We start from the raw sequence: 12,575 nt of genomic DNA, 5'->3' as shown, positions 1-12,575 counted from the left end.
CGTGTGTAACATTCATCAAACTAGTTCAACGGTAAAACTGAACAGGGGCCTGAGAAAACATCCCATGTTAAATTTGAAGGCTATTCATCAAAAATTGAGGCAATTATAACAAAAATCGGGGGAAGATATATATGGGGGCTATATCCAAATCTGAAAATCGAAAATCGGTGAAACTGCTCAGAGGCATAAGAAAATAACACATACTAAATTTGAAGGCTATTCCATCAAAATTCAACGAGTTGTAGCAAAATCTGGATGATATGATATGGCAATCAAAAGATATACTCTACGAAATATTAAGAATTTATATTTTTTATCAAATTTAAATTTTTAGTTCTTGATAACGGTACTTTGCCAATGTCCAGCTGATGTCAACTTATTGTACTCAAATGTTATATTTATAGACCACCCATCAAATACCCATCCAAAACTTTTAATATTATCAACAAAATTTTCTGATATAATTATTTTAGTTGTCATCTAATTTTCATATGATTATCGCTTTAGATTACCTGGGAAATATATCGACCAAATTCTTTCAGATTCGTCGTATCTGATGTGTTTACTGTAAGAAAGAAACGTAAACATATATAAAAGTTAGCATCACATTTTTCGTTTTTGTCCACTGCGGCAACACTTTGAGCCGTTCGGACTTGGCAATTAACTGTAGGTCCCATAGCATTGAGCTAATATGAATCGGGATGTGATTAGTAATTAGTTACTACAATCTATCAATTGGTTTAAAACCCATTGTTCACTAAATTTTCTCATTCTTATGCTTAATTCAGAATTATATAGTGTAAGACATATAGTGTAAATTTTAGCATTTGAGTAGTAAAATCAAAATGTATAGCGCTGAGAAATAGCAAAAATAAGCAACATGTATAGATGACTCGAATAAGATCTGGTTTGATGCCTTTCGGGGTTCTCAAGGGTTATGATTTTTTGTGGGTAGTAAATCTAAATATAAAACTTTAAATTCCTAAAGTGAATTTCATTAACTAGGAAAAATATCGCCGTCTTAGAAAAAATCCATACTTCTTCCTGTATAGAAAAGTCAGACACCAAATGAAGAATGAATTGTTTGTTTCACTTTGAAATTGGGTTATAATTATTTAGGGACTGATAAAACAATTGAACTTTAGACATTGTATTTTGCTTTTATGAATTTAGTCAGCGTGTAATTACAATGCTCTTTTATATCGCAAAACAAAACGCATTTTGTGCCACATACTTTACTATGAATGTACTCATCATCATCGTCGTCATATGATCTGAAATTATAACTAAAAAAAAACAGAAAACTATAATTAGCGTTTCACAATATGGTCATTGAAAACGTAAAAAGTATACTAACACACCGACATAGTAAATTTACTTGCACATACAGTCAATTTAATAATTAACTAAAAACAAACCATTTTAACTAAAATAGTTTGCTTTTTGGTTGATGGGGAATTTAAACAAAAAAAAAACGATGTTCTATTTATTCCTCATATGTACTTTGTATTCACTCTCCTCATTTTTTATCCATTTAAGGTTTAGCTTTTATTTTGTAACAGTTTTTCAACTGCGCAAAAACAAAAACTAACTAACTAACTGCTGGCACTTAAGTCGTCGTCACCACTTAATTTTTTGTGGCGATTCAATTCAGCTCTCCACAGGTATCTTAAAAGTGCAGTATATATAATAAAAAAGGCGACAAAATAAATTGTATATACAAAAAAGCATACCCACAGGGAAAAATTGTGATGATCTTATTTTAATTTGTCCACATAATTACACATTTCCAGCTCTGGCTAAGCTAGGCTAGAAAATAACCAGGGGGAGCTTGACTAAATAATTTTTTTATTATTTTATTTTATTCTACTACCGTAATTCTACTGCCATGAATATCTACTACTATGATGATGTTTTTTTTTTCTTGGTCACATGTGGTTTGTTGGCTGATGGCGTTTTGAAATTTGAAATCTACAAAAAAAAACAATCCGCTTTGAATTTCATAATACTACGACGTTTTACCTGTTGCCGTTGTAGCTTTTTTTATAAATAAATATTTTTTTGAATTTTAATTACATTTGCCTTGCCAGTTCTCTTTGTTGTTGTTGTTTGACGCTGCTATTGATATTTGTGGCGTTTTATAAATGACTTGCACTCGTTGTTGCTGTTGTTTTTGTTCCTGATCTCCTCCAACAATAGATATTTTATTCTCAAATGACATAAAACGTATTCGCTTTCATTTGCGGTTGCTGACTTTTAGAAAAAAAAAAAATAACCCAACCCAACCCCAAAGCTGTGTATTGATGAAATCCAAAAGGGGGCTCGTCTTCAAGTGTTTTCAACACAAATTCTGGTTTATTCGAAACGGGTTAACAATCAATTTTATTGTAATTTTTGCTCATGGTGACGATGATGATGATACGAATTGATGATGGGTGGTGGTGGGATGATTCAATCGTTAGCAAATCTAATGGATAGAAGGAAGGCTAGAGAAACAATTTTATTTTGAAGCGAAAATGGGAATTTGAAAAATATATGATGAAATATGTAGAGCCGTGGTGAAAATTTCAAAGCTAAGTGGGAATGATTATTTGGTACCTTATCTGTTTTTTGATTAGAAGGTATGACCTGTATTCTGAGGAATATGCTGGTTTTGTGTTTCGAATATAAAAGACCTGTACATGGTCGTCCACAGTCAGAAGATTTTTAAATGCTCTTCTACAGATAAAATACATTTTCGTAGCACTTTACTGATGGAAGATCTTTTCATGGTCTTCTTCAGAAAGATGACCTTAGCATGGTCTTCTACAGATACAACACCTTTGAAGGGTCTTCTAAAGATAGGCGACCTTTTAAATGTCTACTACAAAATAAAGACCTTTGAAGGGTCTTCTGCAGATAGAAGACCTTTGAAGGGTCTTCTACAGATAGAAGACCTTTTCAACATCTACTACAAAATAAAGACCTTTGAAGGGTCTTCTATAGATAGAAGACCTTTCAAGGGTCTTATACTAATAGAAGACATTTGAAGGGCCTTGTACAGATTGAAGACCTTTGAAGGGTCTTATACAGATAGAAGACATTTGAAGGGCCTTCTACAGATAGAACACCTTTGAAGGGTCTTCTACAGATAGAAGACCTTTTAAACATCTACTACAAAATAAAGACCTTTGAAGGGTCTTCTACAGATAGAAGACCTTTGAAGGGTCTTCTACAGATAGAAGACCTTTTAAACATCTACTATAAAGACCTTTGAAGGGTCTTATACAGATAGAAGACATTTGATGGGCCTTGTACAGATTGAAGACCTTTGGAGGGTCTTATAGAGATAGAAGTCCTTTGAAGGGCCTTCTACCGATAGAAGACCTTTGAAGGGTCTTCTACAGATAGAAGACCTTTTAAACATCTACTACAAAATAAAGACCTTTGAAGGGTCTTCTACAGATAGAAGACCTTGAAGGGTCTTATACAGATAGAAGACATTTGAAGGGCCTTGTACAGATTGAAGACCTTTGAAGGGTCTTCTACAGATAGAAGACATTTGAAGGGCCTTGTACAGATTGAAGACCTTTGAAGGGTCTTCTACAGATAGAAGACCTTTGAAGGGTCTATACAGATAGAAGACATTTGAAGGGCCTCGTACAGATTGAAGACCTTTGAAGGGTCTTCTACAGATAGAAGACCTTTTAAACATCTACTACAAAATAAAGACCTTTGAAGGGTCTTCTACAGATAGAAGACATTTGAAGGGCCTTGTACAGATAGAAGACCTTTGAAGGGTCTTATAGAGATAGAAGACCTTTGAAGGGCCTTCTACAGATAGAAGACCTTTGAAGGGTCTTCTACAGATAGAAGACCTTTTAAACATCTACTACAAAATAAAGACCTTTGAAGGGTCTTATACAGATAGAAGACATTTGAAGGGCCTTGTACAGATTGAAGACCTTTGAAGGGTCTTCTACAGATGGGAGACCTTTTAAACATCTACTACAAAATAAAGACCTTTGAAGGGTCTTATACAGATAGAAGACATTTAAAGGACCTTGTACAGATTGAAGACCTTTGAAGGGTCTTCTACAGATAGAAGACATTTGAAGGGCCTTGTACAGATTGAAGACCTTTGAAGGGTTTTCTACAGATAGAAGACCTTTGAAGGGTCTATGCAGATAGAAGACATTTGAAGGGCCTCGTACAGATTGAAGACCTTTGAAGGGTCTTCTACAGATAGAAGACCTTTTAAACATCTACTACAAAATAAAGGCCTTTGAAGGGTCTTCTACAGATAGAAGACATTTGAAGGGCCTTGTACAGATAGAAGACCTTTGAAGGGTCTTATAGAGATAGAAGACCTTTGAAGGGCCTTCTACAGATAGAAGACCTTTGAAGGGTCTTCTACAGATAGAAGACCTTTTAAACATCTACTACAAAATAAAGACCTTTGAAGGGTCTTATACAGATAGAAGACATTTGAAGGGCCTTGTACAGACTGAAGACCTTTGAAGGGTCTTCTACAGATGGAAGACCTTTTAAACATCTACTACAAAATAAAGACCTTTGAAGGGTCTTATACAGATAGAAGACATTTGAAGGGCCTTGTACAGATTGAAGACCTTTGAAGGGTCTTCTACAGATAGAAGACATTTGAAGGGCCTTGTACAGATTGAAGACCTTTAAAGGGTCTTCTACAGATAGAAGACCTTTGAAGGGTCTATACAGATAGAAGACATTTGAAGGGCCTCGTACAGATTGAAGACCTTTGAAGGGTCTTCTACAGATAGAAGACCTTTTAAACATCTACTACAAAATAAAGACATTTGAAGGGCCTTGTACAGATTGAAGACCTTTGAAGGGTCTTATAGAGATAGAAGACCTTTGAAGGGCCTTCTACAGATAGAAGACCTTTGAAGGGTCTTCTACAGATAGAAGACCTCTTAAACATCTACTACAAAATAAAGACCTTTGAAGGGTCTTATACAGATAGAAGACATATGAAGGGCCTTGTACAGATTGAAGACCTTTGAAGGGTCTTCTACAGATAGAAGACATTTGAAGGGCCTTGTACAGATTGAAGACCTTTGAAGGGTCTTCTACAGATAGAAGACCTTTGAAGGGTCTTATACAGATAGAAGACATTTGAAGGGCCTTGTACAGATTGAAGACCATTGAAGGGTCTTCTACAGATAGAAGACCTTTTAAACATCTACTACAAAATAAAGACCTTTGAAGGGTCTTCTACAGATAGAAGACCTTTTAAACATCTAATACAAAATAAAGACCTTTGAAGGGTCTACAGATAGAAGGCCTTTGAAGGGTCTTATACAGATAGAAGACATATGAAGGGCCTTGTACAGATTGAAGACCTTTGAAGGACCTTCTACAGATATAGGACCTCTTCTACAGATAGAAGACCTTTTAAACATCTACTACAAAATAAAGACTTTGGGGGGTCTTCTACAGATAGAAGACCTTTGAAGGGCCTTATACAGATAGAAGACCTTTGAAGGGTCTTATACAGATAGAAGACCTTTTAAACATCTACTACAAAATAAAGACCTTTGAAGGGTCTTCTACAGATAGAAGACCTTTGAAGGGTCTACAGATAGAAGACCTTTGAAGGGTCTTATACAGATAGAAGACCTTTGAGGGGTCTTATACAGATAGAAGACATTTGAAGGGCCTTGTACAGATTGAATACCTTTGAAGGACCTTCTACAGATATAGGACCTTTGAACGGTATTTTACAAACCTTCGATCTATCTTTTACAGATAGAAGACCTTTGAAGAATATTCGACAGATAGAATACCTTCGCAGGTTCTTCTACAGATAGAAGACCTTTGAAAGGTATTCTACAGATAGAAGGCCTTTCGAGGGTCTTCTTTAAATTAAAAACCAGTAAGGAAAGGATCAAAGTCAGGCGGGGCCGATTATATGATACCCTACACCACTATGACTAGGGAAAATATATATGGGAGCTAAATTCAAATGTGAACAGATTACGATATAATATGGCACATATATTTCTAGAACAAACACAGTCACACATTCCAAATTTCATCAAAACTAGACATACATAACGTCTTTGGTGCATCAAATTCCTTAAATCGGCCAAAAATCTGCCGAAAATTGATATGGGAGCTATATCCAAATCTGAACCGATTTTCACCAAAAGCTATATCGTTCTTCATAAGGCTAAATAATGGTCTTCCCCAATTTTCAGTCAAATCGAACAATACATGCGACCTGTACGTTGCGAGCGGATGGACGGACATGCATAAATCGACTCAGAAAGTGATTCTATGCATATCCCTAGAAGGAACTATGGGTCTATCTCTTTTCCTTAGGCATGTTACATACAAATGCACTAACACATAATACCCTTACTACAGGATGGTGTAGGGTATAAATACCTCTAAAGGGTCTCCTACAGATAGAAAACTTAGCTTAAGTCCGATTATGCGCCATACCGGTCTACTCATTACGCCACAAAAGTTCCAAACCGTTAGCTAAAATGAGGTCTCCATAGTTCTCTAAAAAATGGACAGAATGATTCTAAAATCCCCAACCAAGTAGAATTCTTGCAATTTTAGTGTAGAATACCTTGGCTGTGTCAGTTAGTGCATAATGAGACCCACTAATTCTAATAACCTACCCCACAATCGCCTAAAAATATACCCGGGATACTTTCGAAACTTCGTCGGTCCCGAAAATGGTATTTCTTTTTAAAAGTAAATTTTGGTCCACCACTTCTGTTATTGGAGACTTCAATTTCTAATTAAAATCTATTTCCCTTATGAAATGATTTAGACTCAACCAACCTATGGTGATATGGTGTGTAGGGTACCTGCACATTTTCACACTGCTGTTATTGTTTATTAAGTCTCTCCCATAATCCTCTGAGGGGCCACACACACCCCCATGTCAATTGTTTTCTAATTACGCAATTTGTATACAAATTTATGCAAAAACAAAAAAAACAAATATTATTTCCTTACGTAACAAAAAATTGCACTTTCATTGTGGGTGAATGACAACAGAATCACCACCCTCCCCCCACCCTCCTTTGCATCTTTACTTGCTCTATTGCACATTGTTCTATAATATGTACATGCTCATCATTTTCTCGAACAAGCTGTGGCAGCATCAACATTTCTCATATGACTAGCATCGAGAACAAATGGATTTAACAAAACAAAAAAAAATTAAATGTACAATAACAACAACAACTGCTGTAGCCAAAATATGCTGAAATAATGTGAAATGCAATTTTCACACAAAATTCTAATGAAAATTGAAATGTTTTTAAAATAATTTGCCAAACACAACAACAACAAAAAACTTGTTCACACATGTGATTGGCGGCACGCATTCCGTTCTATAATTTAACGTCTGTGTGGAATCAAGTGGATTTTTGTTGTTATTGTTGTTCTCGTTTATTCTGTTTAATTAGGTAAAAGCAATAATGTTTTGATCACCAGAAAAAAAGTGAAAATCTATAATCGATTTTATTTCAACAGTTTCGAATGAAATTGCAAAAAATTCCCAAATGGCAGATGTTCAGATATCTTTACACTCAAACAAAAAAAACCTAGAATAAGTATAAGCACCCTCACCGTATACAAAAAACAATAACAGGGGTGTTGGACCAAAATGGACAAGCAACAGATCACAATTTTAGTTTGAGAGAAATATTACGATGTAAAAAGTTGGATTAATATCGGTCACACATAGCGTAGTTTTCACCGCACTGTAAAAATTGCGTAAACACGGTAAAATGTCAAAACTAATCACGCACAGTCCATAAACTGCAATTATACCAAAAGTTTGAAATTTCGTGTGATACGTATTCGAAATTTTGTCCGCTATAGACTTTCTTGGAATATGTTGTACATTTGGAACAAATTTAGATATTTGCAAAATTTCACCAAAATCTGATACCTAATTCGTAAGTTTTCGTGTTCATCAGTCATTTTAGCTTTAACCGACAGGATTTTGGAGCTTATGGCCCATTATCTTTAGGGAGTATGTACTTACTTGTCCCCGAAAACAATTATACAGTTGTATTAAAGGCTGTGAGGACTACTTGCTTAAAAATATTGAGGCATGTTGAATAATGTTCACATTTTTTGTGGGAGTTACCCAAAGCAGTTTACCGATACACAGTGGTCCCATTTGTATGGAAAGGAGTGCCTAAAATAGTTCTAATCGAGTTAACGCCTCGAAATTTTAAACATAGTTTTATAACGATCCCAAAAGGGAGAAAAACAAATTTAATGGATGTAGGTCCACATTTTGGTGTAGCCCCCATATAAAGGTACCTTCCGATTTTTTATATTTTGACGATTTTGTAATTTTGACGATTTGCTGTAATTTTGCATTTTGTGTTCTGAGGGAACAACATAGCACCTGGCAAGAAATGCTCAATATAGGTTCACGTTTAGGTATAGCTGCCATATAAACGTACCTCCCTATATTCGGTATTTTGACGATTTTAGCCAGATTTTCTAACCGAGTTGGCTGTAATTTTGTATTTTGACTTCAGAGGGAAGATCATACGTCCGTGCAAAAAACGTTCAATATAGTTCCAAGTTTAGGTATAGCTCCCATATAAACGTTCCTCCCGATATTCGGTATTTTGACGATTTTAGCCAAATTTTCCAACCGATTTGGCTGTAATTTTGCATTTTAAGTTCTGACGGAACACCATACCTCCTTGCAAAAAATGTTCAATATAGGTCCACGTTTCGGTATAGCTCCCATATAAACGTACCTCCCGTTTTCGGAATTTTGGCAATTTTACAGGCGTGGTATAAGGGGAATAACTTACAGGGTGGCAGATGGTGGCAGCTGGATTTCTTTTTATCATAAACTAGAGGCTTTCCCCTGTATTAAAAAAAAAATATGGACTTGCCCTTACGGGGCCAACATTAGTAAAACTCAACATAAATTTATAGCAATGATATTAAAAATAGCACAAAAAGTCATTTACAAAGAATTTATTTTTAAGGAACTTAGAAAACGAATTTTGAATTTGTTTTTTTGTAAGAATATTGCCAATGCCATCAACTATAAGTTTCATCTTGGAAATTGTACATTTACCTCTTATTTTTTTTATAATTTCACTCATAAACTACAAATGCTTTGCCGATCTTTTTTTTTCGTTTTTTACAAATCTCAACTTCTTCGACTTAACTTGGCATATTATCGCTGTAAATTGGCAAAAATAATATTGGATAATAAAAATTTAATGTGTTTAGAGAATATTTATTTCAATCGCAATCAAATTTGTCGACATACATTTTTCGATTTTTGTCCACGGACGGAACCACAGTGCGATATAGTCCCTACTGTACCAAATCTATATCTCGATGCATGTACAATGTTTGGACCGAATTGGTTGTTTCCTTAGAACATTTTCATGTGCACCATTTTATCGAAAATTTCTAAACTTTTACCTTAAGGAGTGGACCTATATGTCCCAACTTAATAAAAGTTTAGATAAAATATGATGGGGTTCAAAATTTCCACCTAATCACAGTTAAAAATCCATGCCTATAGCCTTGAAAGTGCTTCCAAAAAATATTCTTAAAAATCCACACCTAGAGCCTTGAAAGAGCTTCCAATAGCCTTGAAAGTGCTTCCAAAAAATATTCTTAAAAATCCAACCCTAGAGCCTTGAAACAGCTTCCAAAAAACACCTAAAATCCACACCTATAGCCTTGAAACAGCTTCCAAAAAACACCTAAAATCCACACCTATAGCCTTGAAAGTGCTTCCAAAAAAATCCACGCCTATGGCCTTTTGAAAGTGCTTTCAAAAAATAATAATATTAAAAATCCATGCCTATGGCCTTGAAAGTCCTTTCAAAAAATAAAAATATTAAAAATCCATGCCTATGGCCTTGAAAGTCCTTTCAAAAAATAAAAATATTTAAAATCCATGCCTATGGCCTTGAAAGTGTTTCCAAAAAATATTCTTAAAAATCCACGCCTATAGCCTTGAAAGTGTTACCAAAAAATATTCTTAAAAATCCACACCTATAGCTTTGATAGTGATTCCAAAAAATATTCTTAAAAATCCACGCTTAAGGCCTTGAAAATGCTTCCAAAAATACTCTTAAAATCCACGCCTATAGCCTTGAAAGTGCTTCTAAAAAATATTCTTAAAAATCCACACCTATAGCTTTGATAGTGCATCCAAAAAATATTCTTAAAAATCCACGCCTATGGCTTTGAAAGTGCTTCCAAAAAATATTCTTAAAAATCCACGTCTATAGCCTTGAAAGGGCTCCCAAAAAATATTCTTAAAAATCCAAGCCGATAGCCTTGAAAGGGCTCCCAAAAAATATTCTTAAAAATCCAAGCCGATAGCCTTGAAAGTGCTTTCAAAAATACTCTTAAAAATCCACGCCGATAGCCTTGAAAGTGCTTCCAGAAAATATTCTTAAAAATCCACGCCGATAGCCTTAAAAGTGCTTCCAGAAAATATTCTTAAAAATCCACGCCTATGGTCTTGAAAGTGCTTTCAAAAAATAATCTTAAAAATCCACACCTATGGCCTTGAAAGTGCTTCCAGAAAATATTCTTAAAAATCCACGCCTAAGGCCTTGAAAGTGCTTCCAAAAAATATTCTTAAAAATCCACGCCTAAGGCCTTGAAAGTGCTTCCAAAAAATATTCTTAAAAATCCACGCCTAAGGCCTTGAAAGTGCTTCCAAAAAATATTCTTAAAAATCCACGCCTAAGGCCTTGAAAGTGCTTCCAAAAAATATTCTTAAAAATCCACGCCTAAGGCCTTGAAAGTGCTTCCAAAAAATATTCTTAAAAATCTACGCCTATTGCCTTGAAAGTGCTTCCAAAAAATATTCTTAAAAATCCACGCCTAAGGCCTTGAAAGTGCTTCCAAAAAAATATTCTTATAAAACCACGCCTAAGGCCTTGAAAGTGCTTCCAGCAAATATTCTTAAAAATCCACGCCTATAGCCTTGAAAGTGCTTCCAAAAAGTATTCTTAAAAATCCACGCATAGGCCTTGAAAGTGCTTCCAAAAAATATTCTTAAAAATCCACGCCTACAGCCTTGAAAGTGCTTCCAAAAAATATTCTTAAAACTCTACGCCTATAGCCTTGAAAGTGCTTCCAAAAATTATTCTTAAAAATCCACGCCTAAGGCCTTGAAAGTGCTTCCAAAAAATATTCTTAAATATCCAAGTCTATATCCTTCGCAGTGCTTCCAAAAAATATTCTTAAAAATCCACGCCTATAGCCTTGAAAGTGCTTCCAAAAAATATTCTTAAAAATCCACGCCTATAGCCTTGAAAGTGCTTCCAAAAAGTATTCTTAAAAATCCACGCATAGGCCTTGAAAGTGCTTCCAAAAAATATTCTTAAAAATCCACGCCTACAGCCTTGAAAGTGCTTCCAAAAAATATTCTTAAAAATCCACGCCTATAGCCCTGAAAGTGCTTCCATAAATATTTTTAAAGAAGACCCATCAAAGATCTTCTATGTATAAAAGATCGCTGAAAGGTGTTCTACGAGGGTCACTAAAAACCTTCTGGCCTAGGCAACACGCAGAATCGCCAGGCGTCATTTGACATTTTTTTTTTGGAAAGTTTAACTGATTTTATCCTAAGTGTACTCAGGACAGTTTGACATACGACCATGTGTTGCGTTGTTTACAGTGGCTTCATTGAAACACCTTCAAAACATGGTTTTTAAACGCTTTTACAGCATCTACTGGTGATTTTTCGGGCTCATACGCATAGTTTCATGATTCGTCACCTGGATCCACCTTATAAACGTCTTTTGAAGCACAGTCTTTGAAGCACCGCGTATATTTTCGAAATTTCTGGCACCGACCAACACGGGATCCGACGAGAAAACCCCCAATTTTGGCGCCAAGCGTTCATGCAATATCAAATGCTAGTTGGTGGAATAAATGTCCAAGGATGCCTCTATCTCACGGTACATAACATGGCGATCTTGTATTATCCGTTCACGCACGACTTAATTTTGTCTGGCACAACGACCGTTTTTGGACGACCCTCACGAACTTCGTTTTTTGGTGAGTGTCGGCCGCGATTGAAATCATTAAACCAGTTTTTCATAGTGCTATAGGATGGTCCTTTATCGACATGCAAAGATTTGATTTGATCGTTCCACTCTTGCCGTGGAAAATTATCGGACGAAAATGTTCAAAATGTTCACTTTTTTATGCAAAGTGATTTTTTCAAGTCACTGTAAACAACCCAACACATTGTCGTATATGAAACTGTCCTGAGTACGCTTAGGCTAAAAACGGTCAGACTTTCCAAAAAATATGTCAAATGACGCCTGGCGACACTGCGTGTTGCCTAGGCCAGAAGGTTTGTTAGTGACCCTCGTACCTGTAGAAGACCCTTCAAAGATCGCCTAATTGTAGAAGACCGTTTGAAGGTCTTCTATTTGTAGAAGATCGCCCATAAGTCTTCTATCTGTAGAAGACCGGCCATAGACCTTCTATCTGTGGAATATCGTTCAAAGGCCCTCAGTATGTAGAATATCGTTCAAAGGTATTCTATCTGTAGAAAAACTGTCTTC

At 35.5% G+C, this 12,575-nt stretch overlaps 1 protein-coding gene and 1 long non-coding RNA gene across 6 annotated transcripts in view; one reads left to right on the top strand and one right to left on the bottom strand.

The window, feature by feature from the left end:
- The window catches only part of sima (HIF-1 transcription factor component sima), a 519,843-nt gene that overhangs the window by 330,654 nt on the left and 176,614 nt on the right, over positions 1-12,575 (top strand). The gene's annotated exons all lie outside the window — the stretch shown is intronic.
- On the bottom strand, positions 1,104-2,211 carry LOC141389255 (uncharacterized). Its single transcript, XR_012409010.1, has 2 exons — positions 2,077-2,211; positions 1,104-1,286 (listed from the first exon to the last, which is right to left on the bottom strand). It is a non-coding gene; the product is annotated as an uncharacterized lncRNA (long non-coding RNA).

This window comes from Musca autumnalis, unplaced genomic scaffold, assembly GCF_047663935.1.
Source record: "Musca autumnalis isolate F117 unplaced genomic scaffold, ASM4766393v1 scaffold_1, whole genome shotgun sequence".
Lineage (NCBI taxonomy): Eukaryota > Metazoa > Arthropoda > Insecta > Diptera > Muscidae > Musca > Musca autumnalis.
Note: the sequence above shows the minus strand (reverse complement) of the source record. Positions and strands in the feature narration are given on the sequence as shown.